Consider the following 23,500-nt stretch of genomic DNA (forward strand, 5'->3'; position numbering starts at 1 on the left):
TCCTACTAAATGCAATGTTGAATTCCCAAGTCCTTTATCGCAGTAGAAGAAAAGTTTCTGGCTGGCTTCAGACTACAGGAAGAGAAGTAGATTCCCAGAAACCTTGCAAGAAGATCTGCCCTTTCCAAACACCTAGCAGTTGGATGATATGTGTGAGATATGTATATATGGTATAGGTATCTCAAATAATAAGCAAATAGTATCATACTGTTCACCTATCTCCAGCCCCCCCAAAAAAGGCAAGTACTGCAGTGTCACAACATATTGAAGCCCATTGCCATATCATTTCAGAGTTTGACCTAGAAGTACTTCTATACTGATAAGCATTGGAAGATTAATTATAATTGCAACTTTCCCCTTCACTGGCAACCATGTTAAATGAGCACCAGTAATCCAAACAAGAGTTAAAATATATTTAAAGGCACAAAAAACATACAAATATACCAAATAGCAACAGCTTCAAAGTGGAGTAGATTTAAAATAGATATTAAAAATGGAGCAGTTGTGACCCAAATTTTTAGACTATTAGTCATACCTCTTTTTCACAACAGCTTGCCAGGATTGCTTCGAAGACTTCTCAAAATTACAGGTCCTACCATTGTTAGCCTTCAATGATGGAATGACTGGCTGGGTAGATGAGGGGAGAGTAGTGGATGTTGTCTACCTTGACTTCAGCAAGACTTTTGACACTGTCTCCCATAACATCCTCATAGACAAGCTCCGGAAGTGTGGGTTAGATGAGTGGACAGTGAGGTGGATTGAGAACTGGCTGAATGGCAGAGCTTGGAGGGTTGTGGTCAGCGGTGCAGAGTCTAGTTGGAGGCCTGTAGCTAGCGGTGTCCCCCAGGGGTCAGTACTGGGTCCAGTCTTGTTCAACTTCTTCATCAATGACCTGGATGAAGGGACAGAGTGCACCCTCAGCAAGTTTGCTGATGATACAAAACTGGGAGGAGTGGCCGATACGCCAGAGGGCTGTGCTGCCATTCAGAGAGACCTGGACAGGCTGGAGAGGTGGGCAGAGAGGAACCTCCTGAAGTTCAACAAAGGCAAGTGCAGGGTGCTGCACCTAGGGAGGAATAACCCCMTGCACCAGDACAGGTTGGGGGTTGACYTGCTGGAAAGCAGCTCTGYGGAGAAGGACCTGGGAGTGCTGGTGGACACCAAGTTGACCATGAGGCAGCAATGTGCCCTTGTGGCCAAGAAGGCCAATGGTATCCTGGGGTGCATCAGGAAGAGTGTTGCCAGCAGGTCGAGGGAGGTGATTCTCCCCCTCCACTCAGCCCTGGTGAGGCCACATCTGGAGTACTGCGTCCAGTTCTGGGCTCCCCAGTACAAGAGAGACATGGGGCTACTGGAGCGAGTCCAGTGAAGAACCACTAACCTGATTAAGGGACTGGAGCATCTGTCATCCAAGGAGAGGAAAAACTTCTTTACTGTGAGGGTGACAGAGCACTGGAACAGGTTGTCTGGAGAGGTTGTGGAGTCTTTTTCCTTGGAGATATTCAAAAGCCGTCTGGACACGATCCTGGGCAACATGCGTGAAGTGACCTTGCTTGAGCAGGGGGGTTGGACTAGATGATCTCCAGAGGTCCCTTCCAACCTCAACCATTCTGTGATTCTGTTATTCCATTCCCAGTGTTGAAAGTGTAGAATGGAAACACACTTGCAGATTCCCATCAATCCCAATTGTTTTAAGATTTTTGGATGGAATCAAAACCAGCTATTAGCACTATACTTGAGCTTTTACTTGACTTTTAAGCCAAAAAGTCCATACGGGCCAAATAGTTCACAAATGAATGCCTTCATCATTCTGATGTAATGGTTGCTGTAAAGCTTTTCTGTGTGAAAATTGTCAGATTTTGCTACCTGAAAAGGTAATCCAGGTAATCCCTTCCCAAGAGATCAAGTCTGGTAGTACGAACTAATGATTCTGGTTGTAAAAGAAAAAAATCTCTATGTCAACTGTCAACCTCCCTCACTAAAAAAAGAAACAGAGTCCAGTTTCACTAATTAACTGAATGAGATGCCGTATGAAATTTGTAGATAAATATAAGCACTTCCTTCATTTTCCCACTCTCCATTTATCTTCCCACCTTTTTTTCCTTTTGACTTTAATTTCTTTAAATTGCATGTGTTGGAAGAAACTGCATGAAGAAAATGTTGTGGTTAAAATATGAGTATTAAATCAGTGTCTCAATATCTTTTGCTGTATGTGTTTTATGTCTGGTACCAAGAAAATGCTTAAATATTTATAAATAAAAAGAATGAAAATTGTTTTAAATTTAAGTAGAATTAAAAGTGTGGTCCCAGTGATAGGACATTTGATTTACTTGGAAAAATAAAGCTAAATGTATGTTTATATGTGCAACTATGCTTGTGTGTTTATAACATAGATGTTTACAATAGGTGCCAACTCCAGGAAATAGTTTGCTTGAACTGTCCCTTTTGAAGAATAATGAAGCTCACATGTCACCAGAAGTACTAGGAAGACTAATGCAGGAGACACTTGAATGTTACTTTAGATTATCGCTACCTTGGCCTTTGTATTTTGACACAAAAATAGTTGTGGCTGATGAAGTGCAGCTATTTATACAGTTAAGAACATAACACATTTCAATAGCAGGAAAAGATCTGTTTGACTTTCCAGGCACATGCTCCTATTTCCACAGATTTAAATCTCTTCTTTTAGCTTTAAAAATGAGGGTGAGAAGAATGATAAAACAAATCCCAGATATTTTCCATTCTGTTTGTTGAATTTGATAGATTTTTAAAGCATGTATTCCGAGAGGCAATTTCAGACACTTCTCTTAGCAGAGTCCAATTATGCTTTGGCTTCAGCTCACTGTATCTATCAAAGTGTCACAGATGCTTTCATGTAGGCAATATATTGCTCTGTCAGACCCAAGAGAGGGGAAAATTCAGGCACCCCAGAGTCTTCTCCTTAAGTAGGTGTTGAGCAAATTAGCCCCATTACAATTCAGCATGCATTAGTCCATTAAAGAGCTGGAGGAAGATTCCTTTGTGTAAATGACCAAATGGTTTCACTGTATATTTGTATTAGTCATTTCCTGTTATTCTTTAAAGAAAGTTCTTGATGCCCGATATTTAAAAGATCTTAATTTTTACAGGAGTGTAACTTAAAAAAAAATAATAATTTAATGAAAGAAAGCATTCCCATATATTTTAAAAGGTAATTAATTCTTTTTTGATATCATCAAGTTAAATTGCTTTTTGGCTCAAAGAACACAACATGCTCTCAATTCTCAAACTCCTGTATAGTTTTCCCGATTAGTGTAGATCCTGGTCTACAAATCCTCTCTTCCTTCCCCAAATCATTTCTACCCCTGTTCCATTGAGAAGACCATTGAGAAGGCAAAAGACGGGATGAAGGAGTAGCTTAATTTTCCTTTTCTTTTTTCTGTTTTCATTTGTTGGTGGCTGGAGAGCGTTCTTCTTAATGTCTTTCTTGCTTATTATGGTTCACTCTGGGAGTTCAAATGTGACAGAGAACAGTGAAAATTCCACTTAAATTATCATCACTGCTGCTACTGGATCAATTTTCCTTCTAAAAGAGAAATTCAGTGATAGCTTGTTCCCTGAAAGAAAGTAAAATCAGATCTGTAATGTTATTTTGTATGACCTAAGTTCTGAATTTTTAAATTCCTTTTTCACCCTTTAAGCCTAGCGAGCCTTTTAACAAGCATGCTGCAAACTATTACACTCCTTTTGCTTGCAGTTGTGTCAATGGAAGTGGGATCTGACAAATACATATATAAAAGAGCAACACAATTGGATGGGAAAGATCTGCCATCTCCAAACAAACATGCCCCCTCAGCCCTTTTCCTGGAATACCCCTGTGCCTTTTTCAAACCAAGGACTCTCTGCAGTAAAGTGTCTGTGGTCCTTCCCAAACCCAATCTGAGTAAACAAGAAAACATGCAGAAGAACGGCTGTTTAGGCCCCCTCAGTCACAGGACTTAGACATCCAACCTGGAATGAATACGCTCAGCTTCAATTGATAGGATTGAGCTCCACAGAAAATACAATTGTTTCAGGCTAAAGATGAACTAGCAGCAGACTCATCGATCAAGGAGAAGAAGAGACCTATTTCATAGATAGTTAGCATAATAAGTGAAAAATAATTTATCACTCTAACTTAAACAGTATTCTTTTTTCTAGTAGGAAATACCTGGAAGGCATCTGTGTCTTCTCCTGAATATAAATTCCTCACTGCTTTTCTTACCTGTATCAGAGACCTTTTATATAAGTGCTCATTCACCAATTAAGATTTATTACTCTTTCTTATGTCAGCATAAAGCAGAGTTATCTCTGTTTCCTTTACTAGAGCTGTACCGCTGAAATCAAGTCCATGATTTTGGTAGGCTGGTTGTAAATTACCTTTTCCCTGACAAGAAATCGAATCAGGAGGAGGCACAGATCAAAACAAATATTTCCTAGAACACCTTTTATTCCTCAAGCTGTGATAACTAATAGCAGATCACTATTCACACCCCGTACGGGCTAATTCCCTCTCACAGCTCGCTTACAGCCATCTGCACTCAGTCCAGCTTTCCCGGCTGGAGCAGCACACAGGGACCACAAACGGGTTTTTGGAAAGTCCCTCAGGGTCCCTTGTTTCATCGGATGCACATGTAACCCCATAGCCTTTGCGCAGAGCAGCCACCGCCCTCCTGGATGGGGTCCGAGCTGAAAAACCCGCCGCTGATGCTCGTGGCCTTGCACAGATTTGCACAAACGTATTTGCACAAACTCACACAAAAGGGGCTTTTGTGACAGTTGAAGGCTCATCCTTTTCTTCATGAAAACGAGAGAACAAGCAAAGTGTCCATTTTATGAATAAGGAACTCGATTAACTAGTTTTATTTCAGGTTCTTACAGGTTCCACTTAAGTTGCAATGCTGGGAATGAATTTAACAAAATAAAGAAGTGGTTTTCAACATTTTTGGTTCACTAACATCATTTCCTGGAGATCTCTTCCTACATTACACCATTTTGTCTTCAAAATAGATTTGCTTTCGTAAAGGCATGAAATGCCACATTCTCAGAAGCTCATGATCATGAATAGCTTCAAGGTGGCCCTATCTGCCAGATCATGCCACTTTTTTCTTTTTCTTTAATATTCTCTTCTAATTTCTTTAAAAACAATCAGGAACGAGATTCTTGCTTGAATCCATGTTTCATTCCACTGTCATGGATAGCTCAAGTATTTGCTCTTCTCTTTTAGCTGTTGGGTTGGTTCCATATGGCTAATATGACACCACACAACCGGTCACTCTCCCTGCTCCCAGGAAGAGCTGGCATTTCAACTCTCGCATAAATTCCTGTTTCACTGTTTTCATCACCATCAAACATCAACTTGTTTGCAGGGTTTGGGGCAAAAGAAAAAAGGAAAAAAAATCACAGCTTTCCTTTCTAGATAAACTGAGAGATGAAACTTTGTGATAAACCATGGCGAGACCTTGATTTTATCATGTAAAACTGTAATGTTCTTTCCTTTCTGAATAAATTATTCTAAATTTTGAGAAAATATCAGGGACATAGAGAATTTAGTTAAACTATTCTTCATTTCCAAGGTGCCAGGATGGCTCAGATGATAGATAGCAGACCCACTCTGCATTTTGTGAATGCAGCACAAAAAAAAGGTAGCTGAATGACCAATTTCCTCCTGTTGTACATTTACTTCTGCATTTTCTGGCCCTAAGTTTTCCTCGCAACTGTCCCGCTGTTTTGATTGTGCAGCCACATGATGAACGGTATCAGGGAACAGATCTAGTTTAAACTACCCCAACTGCAAAATAAAAAAGGCAGCTTTTAACTCTGATGAGTTCACTGTTCTGGTTCAGCATGCAACCAGACCATACAGAGCTAAGAGCAACCAGTAGAGAACAGAGTGTGGTTAGCCGAGCTGCCAAAATAAATGTTAAAGCTGAAAACACCACCTGAAGTTATGCATCCACAAGGCCTCATCGTGCAGGATAACCTCACTTTGTCCTACAGGTTAAGGAAATAACTTGAGTTTGGGACCATTGGTGGAGCTATGCACACACCCTGGCTCAAGCAGTGACAGCAGTGAAGATGGATGGTTTTTTTCTCCCTAGTGGTTAATTAGGAAATAGCATACCCATTCAGAGAGCCCCTAGATTTAGGTCTCTTCAGCCCTGATTCAGCAGTCTGGAGACACTAGGTTGGAAAGCATGGCAATAGTGAATTGAAGTCTCGGTTATGGCGTTCGCCTCTTCTCACACTCCTGCTTCGTAAGAAGTTTAAAGGCCAACCACAAATTTTTGAAAATTGGACATAAAAATTTGTATGCTCAGTTCTCTTCTATCACATCTATGATGGCCCAGCAAGGTAGTCATTAGACAGGAATCCTCAAAGTGGGAGGCAGAAACACTGAAGAAAGACCTCACAGGAAAATATAGTGGATGCAGAATTAAGAGTTATCAAAAGTACAAAGGAAAAAGTGAAAATTCCTGCAGAAGAGTGTTGAAGACAGTAGACAATGATAAATTCCTCTGCTCCAGATGAAGGTGGGAAGAGTAAATGATATAGTTGAAAGTGCAGAGTGTATGTAATGTGATGGTGTTTGTTTTACAACTATTTTGCATGGCTGCAAAGGATTGCAGAAGCAGACCTCTTATTTTTTAAACAGTATTTGACACTCATTTTTCCAGTTTGGTCAATAAAACAGTCTCTAAATCACCATACTCTGCCAAACAAAAGCTTTAGTCAGTCATCTTATTATGAATTAAATAGCTTAACCCCTTATACTCTGTGTAGAGATACTTAAAATTGGTTGGTCCTGAAGGCTATAGTTTATTCTTACCAGCCTGGACCTTCATTTCAGGGCATAATATCTTGAATTAATTAAAGTCGCTCCTGATTTACATCAGATAATCAAGCTTCTTTTTTTTTTCTTCATTAAAATTAGAAATATAATGGATTAAAAGGTTTTCTCAAAGGGTACATATCCAGTGTCTGATATAGCTAGGGAAATCCTAGATATACTTACTGCTCTTTGATGAAATAGTGTTAGGAATATTCATTTTCTAACATGATTTACTTTACTACCCTAATTCTCTTAGCATTATTTTGATAGACCACTGAGGAGAGAGAAAAGAGCAATCCCTAGTTTTCCGTTCCAGTAGATGATAAGCAAATTTTCCTGATTGAAATGTGCATTGGACCGTTTAGAAAGCTGAAGATTACTGTATGTAACAGACTGATTTTAATACATGCTTACAAAGAAAGCAATTCCTGTTATTCTGTAATACCAATTATCCATTCAAAAGAATTTTACATCACTATGATTCTTTTTTTTAATTTCATTCTCTGATAAAAGGAAATGAGATTCCTTTATACTAAGTATTTTTTTGACAAAGATGCCAATTAACTACTTTATACCATTTAGACTTCACTATTATGTGAATCAGAAAATGGCTTCAGCTATTCTTTTAAAATAAAGCAGCAATGTAATATATTATAAAAGCTATTCTAATCTGTGCAGTAAAAAGCCTCCGTAAATCACTAAAAGCTCTCTGCTGCATCATTTCCTCATTTTCAAACTGGGCTAGAAATCCCGCATATGTTAATACTGTCTCATAAAGAGCAATTTATGAGGGTTTCCCCTCTTGACCAGAAGCCCTCAGTCTCCACTGGATGTAGGTGCCCTAAACACTGAAAAGGTTCCAGTTTTGTGAAATCATGGGATCACTGTGCAGAAGAACACACTACTGAAACAGTTATGCAATTTGGAGGCCAGGGTCTGTGCCATAATTACATTGAAAGAACAAAATCAACAACACATCCAAAAAATGGAAATTTTATGAAACAAATCTCACCATGGTCATTTGTTTGTAGGAAAAAGAAAATATAAGGTAGGTGATTTGGTCCTTAATTTATCTGTTTAAAACCATATTGGTTAAAAACTTTTAAAATAACTGAAATTATTTTACAGAACCGGAACATTCACAGGAGCTGCAAAATTGATTTTTTTTCCAGGCTATATTGGTTGACATTAGAAATTATAACACTTGCAATCAAGAAGCTATTATTTTTTATTTTAGTTCAGAATATTTAAGGTTTCTCCCGATTACAGACTATATATAATCCTGCACTGGAAATCTGAAATCTGTCAAAAACATTGACTTGAGATATTTTTATTAACAGTGAAGAAAAAAACATCACAGCATTGAAATTTTTCCTTTGCCAGATGACGAATTCAGGTCTGTTTTGCACGTTAATTGCTAAAACTTTTTATTTGGGCTTCATCTCATTTCTCCTGCATTATATGGTTGGAACAGTTATGACTGTTGCCTCTTTATGAAGCGTGAAAGTTTATCTTTACTAAATCTGGTGATGCTCTGAGATTCCAGAAATGCATGCAAAAATGTTTGCACTTGTGCGACTCATCTGCTTTCCTCCAGTTAAATCTGCCATTGTATTCGCTGTTGTCTCACTGTTACTATAGCAATGAAAGCTATGCAAGAACCTAGATAGTTACTCACTGATTGATGCACCTGATATATAATTTTTCACAATCTACCTTCCATTCATTATTTCCTAAATTGCTATAAAATAGCATAATTTATCATAACAGATACATTTGTACACACATACCAATTACAATATCAGCAGGAAGAATAAAGAAATAAGTTGCTGGTTATTTTAAAGACAACTAAGACAGGAAATTATCTTAAACTATTATTAAGTAACCATTCCTTACCCCAAGGTTACCCCAACTGTGGAGGGTAAAACTGAAGGGAAACTTGAATCCCACTTTAAGTTGAACGTTCAGCTTTATTGCAGATTGAACTACATTTAATGAATGTTCTTCTTTTCTAATAGCAAACATGCATCACATGAAAATGTTGCTCTTGTCTTTAACTATCATTTTTTCTTAAGTCTGAATATCCATTAACATCAATCAAGTATTTGTCCATTTACATTAAGCCATTCCAATCTTATATGCAGCCTCAGATATTATTCAGCTTTTTAAATACGTCTATGCATTTTCCTCTCAGTAGACTTTATTTTTTGTGAACTATTTCCAAATGTTTCCTTTATAAATGGGGAATGCTTTTTGGTTCCTCTTCATTTAGCAAAGTTGAGATTTATCGTGGCAGCATTTACATTTCTCCTTTTTCAAATTTCTTTTAGCTTGAGGTTTATTTCCCTCCAGCCTTTCTCACTGGCCTGGATTTGCTGGAGTTGGAGGTGCTTCACTTTTCACGCTGATGGAGGAAGAAAGTCAAGCACGGGTAAGGGGGGGGGGGGGAAATCCGCCTGCTTTCACAGCCTTGCTGTGGGTGCGATAGGTGAAATGGGGATTTAACTTCGGATGGGGAAGGAAAAGTCACTGCTGAAGGTGCCTCGCCCTTTCCTGTCTAGCAGGGAGCTGCACTCGGAGGGAATCTGTATTTTCTCACCATGCATTTTAAAAGGAGGTGGGACGTCGGCATGGAGGATGCAGGTGCAGGGGGAGGACTCCGCTCACAGACTGGGACATCCACACGTAGGTGCCTGCCTAGAGACGTGTGCACATTGGCTCCGCATCTAAGCTCCTGCTTATACCCACTGGAGATCTAGTCCGCACAGTCGGTGGAGTCTAGGGCACTACTCCACTCACCTTTAAATTAGGTAAAAGTGCATTTTCTTAGGCTACTGCTTTTCAGCGTTTCTGCATTTTTCATGGGTTTGCTTTCCTTTGTAGGCTCCACGGGGAATCATGGCCCAAAGTCACTTCACAGCACAGACGATGTGAGACACCTGCTTTCTGAAGTGATCTTTTTTGGTAAAACTTGTTGGATGTTGCCCATATCAAGATTAGCACAGGGACCTGGGGAACTTGGAGAAAAACACAAGGTGTCATTCTGCTTTCTTTACGTAGAGATGGGAATAATTGCTTCCTGCCTCTATAAACTGCAAGTTACCTGTCCCCCAAAGCAGAGGAGAATAGCTGGTAAGCAGGGAGTCAAGCCTACCTGCATCAGGTCCTTTTATCACCTGTAACATTGGGTAGAATTGAAGAAAATAAGCACAGGAGACGGATTTGACAGCTATGTCAGCAGCTGAAGTTAGAGATACTTTACAGTGGCATGCTTAAAGTGCTTAGAAGCTTAACTCACATTGATTTCAATGGCATTCAGGTACTGAAAATCTCACTGGGCAACCATCCTTGTCTTTAGGGGGCATAAACATCTTTAAAAATCTACCCTTGTAATCTGTCTATTCCTTCCATACAAATGCAAAGTGCAGTTAGTTTTACAAAGAAACATGGCTTCACCCACTATGTGGATATCTAAACCACGTTTCAAACAAGCTCACACTTCACAAAACTCAGGTCAGATAGTTTTAAAGCTTTATAAGACCTTTGGCAAACAGCTTGAAGTGAACGAAAGATAATATGGATTGAATTTGTGTCGTGAAGTCTGAGATCCATTTCACGATCTGAACATGCTACTTTATGTACGTGATATTACTTTAAAGCGTGATACTGGTGACAATTGTGAAACCAGATGGATCAATAATCTTTTACCTGTTTCAGTCTATTGTGAGGTTTCCCACCTTCACTTGTGGACTGTCCACATGATTATTAAAAATGTGCTTCTTCCCCTGAAAAGAAATATTCTGCGCAGCCTCCTTTCCAGAGCATCCAAGGCAGAGTGTAATTTCCTACAGCAATGCTCTCACTAAACTTACAGAAAAACAAACCATAGTTTTTTCCAAGAGGTGACAATGTTCCTCCAACACATCAAAGTCATGGATCCAGTGTAGCATCACGAACTCTTTCCCCCATTTCTCACATCCCTGCATCCCTTGGCAGAAGGTCACTTTAAAGGTAGAAGGAGATCAGCAAATCAGGCCAAACTTTAATAGAAAATAAAATAAAATTTGTCTAAGCATACTGCAAAACTATGTTCCTTGAAAGTTTCTATTCCACCTCAACAAAAGCTGCCAAGTACAAAATACAGATGGGGTAACAAACTGTGTTATTGATCCTGGTTGTATTTAGTATAGGGAAGAACCTGGCACTTGGATCCTCTAAGTCCAAACAGTGCTCGCATTTTTGGAAAGCATTCTCACGGTACACATGTTCATCTCTTATTCCATTCTGTGGTCAATTTGCTCTCCTTCCTCCAATTCAGCCCATTTTAACCAGATGAAGTTTTCTTTTTTCTTGTACGATCAATGCTTAAAGCAAAGAAGAGGTCTTCCTTCTGCCTTAAAAATATCAGTAGTCTGGCTAATTCAGAAAAAAAGATACTCAGAGTCTGGCATGTAAGAAAATCTGGTTTTAAGGACAGAAGTTGCACTGTGCTATTTAGCGTCAGGGCTGGAGAACAAGCCCTGTCCCATTTTTGTAGTCATACAGAGGTGGCCACAAAGAGGAAGGCTCTCTTCAGTGTTCTTCAACAGTGACTTCAGCCACTGGAGAAGTTACAGGTTTCAGGAGCAAGTGGCCTCTTTCAGGTTCCTCACCTCCTCCTAGACCACCTCCCTACTCCATAGCCTTCACTTGCAGGACTAGTTTTATCATTCCAGGTCACTTAACTCATTTTGGCTTGGACATTTATTCTGGATTTTCACACTTATTCCTTGAAAAGGAATTTTATAGTGATTTGGAAGTAGAAAGTAAGCATCAAGAATATTTACGTGGATATTGGTTGGCATTTTCCACTGGTGTTAATATTATATCTATAACCTTAATCATATATATGATTATTGTCATTTTATTTATATGTAGATATGTACACATGCATATACATACACATACACACACGTACAACGAGGGAACTGCCATCAGTTTTCCTGTCCTCTACCCAGCTTCATTCATAATCTTTCAGTATAATTTATAGATTCTGCATTATAAACCTTTCGAATTACTTTACTAAAGGAAAGAGCTGAAATCTAAATATTCAAACAAAATGCCAATGCCTTTATAAAAAAATGCAGTAGCAGAGTGCTCACACTGCGAGGCTGAAAAACACATTTGCCCCCATGTTCCCCATCCTCTGCGTCCAGCTTCACTCCCAATGACCTGCTTTTGTGTGAAAGAAATCCAGGGATGGAGCAATATCCCAAAGAAACGCTCAGATTGGAGCCTCCCCAGCCTTGCTTACTAAGGTTACAGCCTCTCCCATGAGACCCTGTATAATCACATTAGCTACTTTGATGGATAAATAGACACAAACGCCTCCGACCCATCCTTCTTTCCCTCCCACGTACAAATAACACCCTCCCCGAGGAAGAGCATCGCCAGAGTGGTGAGAAATTGCTGAAAGGGGAGATAGAGAGGGCAAGGCAGCGAGGAGGTTTTTCTAAGTCTTTCTTGGGAGATACCTGGCCTGAGACATGTTTCTCTTGCATGGGAAGAAGTGACCCCTGGAGCCTTCATTTAGAAAAGAGCGTAAGTCCTGTGTGTTTACTGCACTCTTTTTCTTCTTGGCAATTAAGGTGGTTTGTGCTAGGGTCTTCTGTACGATTCAGTGACCGTCTATTTGCCTAAAAATCATTAGAGAACCTGAGCAGAAACTTTAGTGCAGGTGAGTGGTATGGAAAGGAAATTGCAAGTGGGAGGGTGCTAAAGAAAATATGAATATTTATCCCTTCTGGTCCGATGTGCTTGCACAGGAGTTTTTCCTGCTTTTGACCTTCGATTTTGCTGAAATGAGTACTCTAGTGCCAAAAATAACATGTAGAAGAGTGAAAAAAAAATACAAGGCAGCTTTTCTTCTGTGCATAAGAAGGCAGAGGAATAACTTTTTATACAGATGTAATGTTCAGATTCTTTAGTTACAATATTCATTTCAAAGCAAAGACAGAAAAAAATCAATAATTAAAGTTTATAATGTGACTTTTTCTTTCCTAGGTTTATCCTATTTAGTAATAGTGTTCTAACAATTGTTTCTTGAGAGTTGAGAAGATCTTTTTTTAAGGTGTGTTGTTTTTTTTTTTATCAAAGGCTTAATTACATCTGTTTTATTCGTAGAATGTGTTGGACTGTGATCGGTGAATGCTTTTCTCAGCACAAACTGTGGGGCAGATGCACTAATATGAGAATATTGCTGAGGAAGTAAATTAAAGAATGGTGCAACCAAGAGGAGAACGTAAATTTGGCTGTTTGGTGGTGAATTGGCAGTAGAAGGAAACCTTTCAAAACTCACCGAAATGTCAGAAACTGGTCTTTTTGCTCTGATCAAGCAGAAGAGATTAAAAGTTCCAGGTTTGCATTTGAAGTAGCCGAAATATAGCTTTTCTCTTCTAGGAGTAGCATATGTGTGTTCAGTTCACCCCAGAGACAGCAGGTAAATCTCTAGAGAAATGATTTCAAGTGAAATAGAAGATGTATGTTATAGAAAGATATTTTATTAGTCTTGAGAGCAAGAGTGATAAACTGGGGAGGTAACCAGTTCAGAGACCAGCTAAAGACCTAACAGAACCAGTTGTTCTGGGGGGGTCTTGCCATGGCATTAGTATTGGTACTGTTTCTTTAGCATGTTTCATAGCTTTAACTTTTTGAAACGCTAAATTCTGAATATTTTTTAAATCATTTGACTTGACCTAAGACTATTTTCCATAGAGATGGAGAAAAGTTCTTTGCAATTTTGGGTGTCTTTCTGTAGGATGAGAAGTGCACATGAAGAAGAAAAAAAGCTAGGAATTTTCTCTAAAATGCTTGTTAAATGACACACTCCATGCAAATGGGAACTTCAGATCTGACTTCTGCTTAGATACATTTCAGTTTATTAAGAAAAGTGGTTCTGCGTAGAAAAATGTGGCAGACGAAAGATTAGGTAATTCAGAGAATTTCTGACACTTTCTGATTTCTGACAATCAAAGTTATAATTTAGGTTGTATACTCCAGATAAATTTTTTGAATCCTTACATGTTAAATGGTTCCTCGTTATGTTTTATTAACAATACTTTTTTTTCAGATTTTATTTTGTGGAATATTTGACTTATTTTTAAAATCATTAATTTTATTATGATCTTGGGAAAACTATTTCCCTTATGTTGTATCTGAAGTTTTCCTCCAAACCTTATATTTCTTTACTAAGAGATCTTTCCATGTCAAAAGGTACATGATGAAACCAATCTTCAGAATTACAAAATGGCAAATTTGCGATACTCTCAGTGCATTTAGGACTTCTGTTATTGGTAACAATCCAAAATCTCATATATGTATTTCACCAAGTTTGTATAGCTTTCATTTGTTGTAATAAAGACTTGTTAATATGAGCCAAAAGTTTATGTAACTGGTAACAATGTTAACTAAGTTTAAAACTTTGCATATATGTGGTAACAACAAAAAAATCTGACTTAACTGTCATTTTTAAAGCACTGTGTAGGAAAATATTTTACCTAAAGAATAAAACCGTCTTTCAGGAACAATCTTCAGAATAAATTGTGATGTCCTAATTAACAAGAAGCAATTTAAATTCTAGTGCAGCAGTATCACATTTCTGCTTGGAGTGATACTAAATTAATCTAAGTTAACAAAAATGTTTATGCAGATTTGGTGTATGTAAGGTTTCTGACATATTGGAAGTCTTGCCTTTAGGGATCTAGATCTTATAATCCAGTTTCTCACAATTTATGGTTTCAACTGCTTTGCACACTCGGAAGAAATGATGGCCAGTGACAGAAAAGATGTTTATTTTTTAAATTCAACCAGATAACAGCTCTGAAAGATGCTTGATGGTCCAGCTGATGGATGATTTTCTAACACTGGAAGTAAAGAAATCAACATTGCAGGTTCAAGGATCCTTATATCAACTTGCCAGCGTGCTTCACCCCTGTGCTTGCCAGCGTTTTGAGGATAATTCTGCTCCATGCACCACTGTTCTGTGCTCTCTCTGCTAAAGCTGCTCGCAGTGATACAAATTACAATGGTGACATCATTTGAAGTGATTATTTGAGTGGCATTAAACCACTGTGTGAACACACGTTCAGTATTAAAGTGGCCTCAGTTTAATTAACCTACTTTGCTTCCAAAGTCAAGTAATTTAAACCATTTTAAAGCCACTTTTGCTAACTGAGAGCTCAAATGCAAAAAAAGAAGTTGCTGTTTAGTAATGACATCTGAATACAGCTGCAGCTACTCTTATGTACGTGTCCTGAGCCTGTTGCAAAGTTGAGGTAGTGGGGATTTATTTAGTTCTCATTCTTCAAGGGTGAAGGTAATTCACATTCCTTCTGTTTGCTCCAAACCTGGAATGTACATGAAATCTGGAGATGATTCAGTCCAGCACCATAAAAAATCTGCTGTCAAAAATCACAGCTTGTCCCCCTTCCTGGCTGCTAACAGTAACCTGCAGCATGTACTCCTTCTCTTGTCCTTTTTTCAGGACTCAGCCTGTCCAGGCTTGATGAAATCAATAAATTTCCTTTCCTCCTCTCTTTCTTCCTCCTCTTTCTCCCCTTCCCTACTTCGGCTGAAAAGTCAGAAGCTCCCACTCTCTTTGGCCATGCTCCTTGAATCTGCCCCCAGACCAGGTAATATATCTTGGTATGGCACTTCTAAATGAAGTTATATTCCATATCATGTTCAGGTGCCTAAGCACACTAATACCCAAAAGAGATTAAATGTGTGTTAACTAATAGGAACATGTTAGCATCCATGTTGGGTCAAAGCAAATGTCCATCCAACCTCATATCCTGTCTGCAACAGCAACTAAACAGCAGATGTGCAGGGAAGAACATAATAACAAGGCAAACACATCATTATAGTTCCCTGCTATGCTCTCACTTTCTAGGCATCCAAAGCTAAAGGAGTAGCTGGGCCACAGGTGATATCTTCGTATTTAACAGCCTTGATGGATTTTCCTCTGTGGATTCCTCAAAAGACTTTACGAACCTTTACACACCTTTGGCATTCACAATGTCTTGTGGCAGGGAATTCCATAGTTTGGCTGCCTATTACAAAAAACAAACAAGAAGTACCTCATTTTTTTCCAAATTGCTACCTGTTAATTTTGCTTGTTAGCCCCTGGTTTTTGTAACACAAAAAAGTGATCAGTAATCATCATCTAGTCATCTTCTTCACTTCTCTCATAACTCTGTAGATTTCCATAATATTCTCCCCTCGAAAACATTATTTTTCCAAGCTAAAAATCCTATCTAGTCTTTCTTTGTACGGAAAATGTATCCTAATGTTGGCCATCTTGGCTGCCCACCTTTGTTTTCTTTTCTTCCTTGTTTATATTCTTGAAATAGAAATAAAATGCACATGGTGTTCCAGATGTGGACAATCAATGCATTTAATTTCACCCATTTCAAAGTCACACTTCTGTTAATTCAGATTCCTTTTCCTGAGTGTCAATATTAACTTGAACTATAATTTAACTGTTTTCCCAGTCAGAAGAATTCCAAGATCCACTATTAACCTTTGATTTCTTTCAGAGACAAATAATGAAAACATCTGAGACGTTACAATACTACTGCAACCAGGGATGTGGGAAAGAGAGAGGGACTGTTTGCACTGAATGGCAGAGCTTGGAGGGTTGTGATCAGTGGCGCGATCTAGTTGGAGGCCTGTAGCTAGCGGTGTCCCCCAGGGGTCAGTACTGGGTCCAGTCTTGTTCAACTTCTTCATCAATGACCTGGATGAAGGCACAGAGTGCACCCTCAGCAAGCTTGCTGACGATACAAAACTGGGAGGAGTGGCTGATACGCCAGAGGGCTGTGCTGCCATTCAGAGAGACCTGGACAGGCTGGAGAGGTGGGCGGAGAGGAACCTCATGAAGTTCAACAAAGGCAAGTGCAGGGTGCTGCACCTGGGGAGGAATAACCCCATGCACCAGTACAGGTTGGGGGTTGACCTGCTGGAGAGCAGCTCTGCGGAGAAGGACCTGGGAGTCCATGTGCCCTTGTGGCCAAGAAGGCCAATGGTATCCTGGGCTACATTAGGAATAGCATTGTCAGGAGTTTGAGGGAGGTGGTCCTCCCCCTCTCCTCATCACTGGTGAGGCCACACCTGGAGTGCAGTGTCTGGTGCTGGGCTCCCCAATGCAAGAGAGACATGGAGCTACTGGAACGAGTCCAGTGAAGAACCACTAAGAGGATTAAGGGACTGGAGCATCTGCCATTTGAGGAAAGGCTGAGAGAGCTGGGCCTGTTTAGCCTGGAGAAGAAAAAGCTGAGAGGAGATCTTATCAATGTGTATAAGTATCTGAAGGAAGGATGTAGAGAGGTTGGGGCCAGACTCTTTTCAGTGGTGCCCAGTGATGGGACAAGAGGCAATGGGCACAAACTGAAACACAGGGAGTTTTCTCTGAACATGAGGAAAAACTTTTTCACTCTGAGGGTGACAGAGCACTGCAGCAGGTTGCCCAGAGAGGTTGTGGAGTCTCCTTCCTTGGAGGTATTCAAAAGCCATCTGGACATGATCCTGGACAACATGCTCTAGGTGACTCTGCTTGAGCAGGGTTGGACTAGATGATCTCCAGAGGTCCCTTCCAACTTCAACCATTCTGTGATTCCATGAATGTTAATGTCCTCTGAGAACCAGCCAGTTTTCTTGGTAACATCACAGGAAATGGATTCCTACCTCCAGGCTATGTGCAATTGTCAGCATTCAAGACCAAATGACAGTGTAGGGCCTCAGTGGCCTCAGATACCAAAACACTTAAATCACAGATAAATGCAATTTTATGAGTTACCGACTTCCATGTGCCACAGGAAGGATAGTGTGGTCCAGGAGAGAAGTCAGGTGGGTTAGCGTAGCAAATCCAGATGTGCCGTGCGCAGTCCTTCGGCAGGGCTGTGGGGTCCCATGGGGTTGTCTCTGATCCCTGGCCTCCCCAGAGTTTAAAAAGATGGTCTCAAATTCTGGTGCATGGTCGTGGGGTTCCCCATCAGAGTCTTCCTCTATCCTCTGGTTACCCCCAATATCCTTAGTTATCCGATTGTGTAGGGAATATCTCACTGATGATTAGTCTGTTCAAATTGCTGTCATTTTCTGATTTGTCATCACTGTTGCTGGTTCTCACAGTCTTGTTCCAACCACTTCTGGACACTTTTACACTTCTTGATGCCCAAGAGATTGTATCCATAGTTGGCTATCTATTTCCTTGGGCATGCCAAAACTGTTCAGGGTTCAGTTTGTTGTTTGGGACAGAGCTGATCATATTTCATCTACTACAGCAAAAAGTTAAAGTCCATGGGCTTATGCTAGCAGCTATGCTAACTAGATCTAACTCATGCTAACTGCTACAGAAATGGAGTAGTCTATGGCCATTAAAGGCTCTTCTTCCCCCCCCCCCCAGATTCCTGTGGCTGCCAGTTTCCTAATTTCCTCTGTACTTGCAACTGGCTACTTGACAACTTGTCAATTGACTGCTCAAACACTTCAAAAAAAAGTGATCTCTGTACAGATTTAAATTATTTATGATAGCAAAGTAGCTGAAAATTAGTCCACTCTTACTATGGAAAAGAAAATGGGACTTAACACTTCCCTAATTGCTAAGAAGGCTGGTCTTGTAAGTAGTCATTAAGGAAGCAATGTAATATAAGGCAATCCTAAAATTTTTATGGGTTTGCAGTCTGCTGGTGACTCTAATGATGTTTCCCTGATCCCTACCATTGACTACAGAATTACTAACCTTTGGAAGTTTAGCAAACTTTGCTAAACTTTCAGCAGTTGTCTGTTAGTTGAGGCAGCAAGAAGAGTAGGCTTAACAGATGCAAAAAGATTGATCTCACCTAACCTGAGACGTGTTAGGTAACTTGAGACAGTCAGTTAGATCTGAGCTAGTCATCCGGACTCAGTTTATTGTCGATGGAGAAACACTGGCTCTTTGAGATATGATTGATCTTATCCTGGAATAAATGCCAAACAATGTCTCACCAGGCCGCTGGAGAGACGGTGGAGATGTAGCTGTCCAGCCCTGAAATATCTGCAGTGAGGTGAGATGAATCCCACCCAATGTGGCTTTCTGGCTGAACTCTAACAGCCTTTAATAGGTCTTTATAAATAATTTTGAGCACTTCCATGCTGTGTTTGCGACATTCTTTCCCCAGTGCAGAATCGTTGCCTGTAAGTTCCATATTGAAAGAGTGGGACATTTCTAACTCTAAGTCTTCTTTTATAGGCAGTGAAGAAAGACAAGAGCATTTTTCAGCACCGATCATCTGACTTAATCTATGCTTATTTATGATTAGTTGGATTGTGCCCTAAGCATTGTTGATTGCAAAAGGGAGTATGGGGTAGCTAGACCAGCTGCAGACATCTCCTTTCAGTCAGATGCTGTGCCAGGAGACGCATCAGACTAGACCTCTCAACCAAGTCGTATAAGGAGCATAAACAAATTTTGGAGGTTGAACCTGAAATATTTGAAGGCTGGTGCTACAGTTTAGTTCAGGTAGGATATGGTGATATAGAGATGGGTTAAACTACTGGGCCGATATGCTGTTCATCATTTCCCTTGGTAACCTCAGTGGAGCTACACTGGATAGTGTTATTCAGATCAGAGTGAAACTTTTTCGGTTGGCTGCTCTGAGTAGACAAAATGGGATGAAATAGAAATAGCATTTATTTTCCATACATAGATTTATTTTGTTGGGTTTTGCATTTCAGCTTTCAAATTAAAGCAATAGTTTACTTTTTTTTTTTTTCTTATATCAGTGGTGCATGGTGGGAAGACAAGGGGCAAGGTTATAAGGAAAGCCTTTTTCCCATTAGGACAGTGAAGCACTGGGACAGGTTGCCCAAAGAGGTTGTACAGTCTCTGTCCTTGGAGATTTGCCTGGATAAAGCCCTGAGCAACTTGGTCTGACCTCAGGGCTGACCTGGCTTGGAGCAGTAGTTTGGACTAGAGACCTCCTTAGGTGACTTCCAACCTGAATTATTTTATGAATCTATGAAAAATTAAATATATTAATACATAAAAGCTATTTCAATATATGTTTTAAAGATCATTAATACAATGTCAGTTTGGTTTGATTAAACCGCCTGCTTCATAAAATATAGCAACATTTTTGAAGAAAGAATGGGACAGTTCTATGGAAACTTTGAACTGCCCTGTTAGTTTATATCCTTTGTTATTTGGTTCTGGAAAATTTATCTTATCCATATAAAATTCAGACTCCAAAAGATGCTCCACAGCCCAAGGCCACTTCGGTAGCTTTCTCGCAAGCAGTGCAGTAGGAGCATCATATGAAGTCCCATACTGACATTCTTGGCTCCTGACATAGCTACTGGGGTACAGACTGCTGGTGCAGCCTAAACTCTCTAACTTTGTGCCTCCATGCATTGCATATCATCACTGGATAAAAGCAGAGTGCAAAATTCTGACTACGCTGAAGACAATAATAGCATTCCAGTTGATTGAACGGGACACAGCTTTTAACATATGATCTTCAACCAATCCTTATGCCAGTTACTTAAAAGAGAATTTCTGTGTGTACTATGGAAACCATAAATCAAAGAGAGAGTTTTAACAAACACGAACTGCAGTCATCTAAGATAAAGAAAAGTAATGTAACAAGGTAATTCTGGCCATCCTGTTCATACTAATTACCTTGCTCGTGCTGATCATAGGAATTGTCAATGTATTTTCACCTCATTCCATATCTCATGAATCCAGTAAATCTAGTAATTGGGAATAACTCTTATTGATTAACTGTCAATTGAATTTGGATGACTGTAATTACAAGAAAAGGGGAGAAAATGTCTTTGACATTAATCTTGTTTCCTAATCTGCCAAAACAGATACTCCTAAAAAGGAAAAAACATTTGGAAGAGAACAATCTAACCTCAAAAAAAATTGAACTACGTATTTTGATATTTGAGAAAGAATTCATAGAAAATATGTTTGAAAGCTAAAATCACAAATTATCAGTGTTTTCTTTGGTTTTCTTATTATTCTTAAACCATGTTGATTTCATTCAACATGCTCTGGTCTTTAATCTGTCAAAGAGTAAGAAAATTTTTCATTTTAACAACATATTGAAGTTCACACCATTTTGCAGGTATTTTGTGATTTGAGGAAAGGCCCAAAATGTACATTGTGGCTTCTGTAACATCAAGAGAAAAAAAGGTTTTCCATTAACACTTTTTATATATCTCTCTATTGGTCAAATTGTTAAATCTAGCCCTGGTCATATTAAAAAAAAAAAAAAAAGATCACAGCTGCACTTTGTCTGTTATTCTCTCTGAGACTATTAACAACAAAAATGATTTGGGGTATATTTTTGAAGTAGCTCGAATGAACCAGGAACAATTTTTCATGGTTACTCAATGTTTAGTAATGATCAGCTTCTATTCAGCAATAGATTGAGTACCTCAGAATTGCCCACCCATGAAAAGTGTAATTTAGCCTTCTGCTCTTCTGCTTTTGCTGCTGTCAATGGGCATTTTGCTACTGACGTGTGTGACAGCAAGCACAAGCTTTTATTTCCTTTCCTTAATGGTTGTTCACATGTGGAGCAATTTATAAAACCACCTCTATCAGGAAGGATTCTCCATGCCTGATTTCCAGCTCTGGCCAAGGACATGCAGACTCTCCTTGCACTCATGCTTCCTCCTAGTCCCTGTCCTAGGCTTTGTCCAGCAGCAGCTTTGCTTCCTAGATTTGCCTGCTAATAGTCCTGGGGGAGAACAGCAAGACAATCAAAGTTTCTTTTCTGGGATTTGGAAGATAGTTTCAGGGAAGAAAGGAGAGAAAACCATAAAGAAATCTGCTATAAAACCAGAATTGTAACAGTGAACTTCTGAGATCAGGTAGACTTTCAGGGAAGTGCTGTGTGGAGGCATGGGCGTCTGTGGATGCTCTGGCACAAAGCAAGGTAGAGCAATTATTATACTCCCTCTGTGCATTGCACAGAAATTGTGTCATTTCATGCATCATTCACAACTCTCATTACTGATACCACAACATCTAAATTATTCTGAGCATCAACAAAGCAAATATCACTTTGGCTAATTTTAGACTTGAAAACTTGTGAGTGGATAATATCATTTTCAATTTACTATAATATCAAGAGATGCACGACTTCTAGACTTATAGCTTGATTTTGAAAAGCTTGAAATACTTGTATTCTGTCTTGAATGTCCCTCTTCCCCTCCAGAAATGTTACTATTTTGTGCTGAAAAGAGGATTTACTTTTCATATTTATTGTTTAGTATGCTTCTTTAATAGGAGAGGTAGGCAGACTGAAAAAAGTAAGAGATTTCACTGCAGTTAGTTTGTCATTAGGCTTAGGCTTGTCATTAAAAGGTTACAATAGCAGGTCATCCAACAGTTGTCCAGCAAGGATGGTTTAAACTTTTGAAGATGAAGTCTAACTGCTAGCTATGAGGTGGCCTTTGAAAGCCATGTGGAAGTAGTGGTGGCAGCTTCTGATTGGAAAGATCTGGCTGTGGGCCTCTAGTTTCATCTTCTGTGCAGACACAGCAGCGACCCACCCTGGGTACATCAGTGGAGCAGATGGGATCATTTCAGAGCCCGCCGGGGCTATTGCCTTGGTTCAGCAGCTCCATGGCTTCGTACTGGATCAATAATGTCTTCCTATTGATCATAATCAACTCCAGGAAAATATTTTAGAGAATTCTCCTTCTAGAACTTTTGACTGAGTTTTAGCACAAGGCTGCAGGACTGGATCGTCTTTCTGTGTGTACTCTTATCAGTTTTTTGAAGGACAAGGACATGTACATTTCACTATAAATATATATGCAGTTCATGGGCTTGCTTTGGGGCTTTTCCCAGCATTAGGGCAGAAGATACATATCCTCAAGGTCTCATTTGGTGTCAACAAGAGCTAAACCACCCTCTAGTCTCCTTTTTTAGTTAAAGTGGTGAAATAAACCCTGTCAGAATGTTTTTCATAGGGTTTATTTTAGATGTCTAGTTTTCAACTACATGAACTGTATCTTTTTCTATTCCGACTTGATCTCCATTCACTGTGAAGGGAACCCAAGGTGACTAGCTTAGATACAGATTTCTACAAAGTAGAGAYGAAACTCAGGTAAAATTAGCCACACTCTTGAAATCCTAAGGTTGGATTTATTGTACGGAGCCATGTAGCATTTAGTTGAATGAATCCTACCCAGTGCCTAATCAAAATGCACTATGACAGGATGCAAAATATTTATCTAATATAAGCTCACTTGTTTGTTCTGACAGGTGCGCATAAAACACAGACTCTGTGCACAACGCTTCTCGGGTCAAGCGCTATCGTCCACAATACCCTCAGTTAATACTGATAGCGCTAGTGACTCTACCGGTCACAAGTTAAAACAGGTGTCATTTGTCCTCCAGTGACAATTCTGAAGCCAGCATACAATTCTGTGCTTTAGTTAGCTCAGCAGAAATGTGATCAGTGCCTCTGCCTGAACAAGATAAAGTTTGCTCTGCTGGGCGACCCAGCAGCGTACGGGAGCAGTATTTGTGACTGCGAAACTGCAGCCTTCACCGAGGAAGCACCTCCTAAAACAGGCCATAAATACTTCCTGAAAATCTATGGAAGAAGCTAAAAT

The sequence above is a fragment of the Apteryx rowi genome, unplaced genomic scaffold (genome assembly GCF_003343035.1).
Source record: "Apteryx rowi isolate R43461 unplaced genomic scaffold, aptRow1 scaffold_91, whole genome shotgun sequence".
In the NCBI taxonomy this organism is placed as follows: domain Eukaryota; kingdom Metazoa; phylum Chordata; class Aves; order Apterygiformes; family Apterygidae; genus Apteryx; species Apteryx rowi.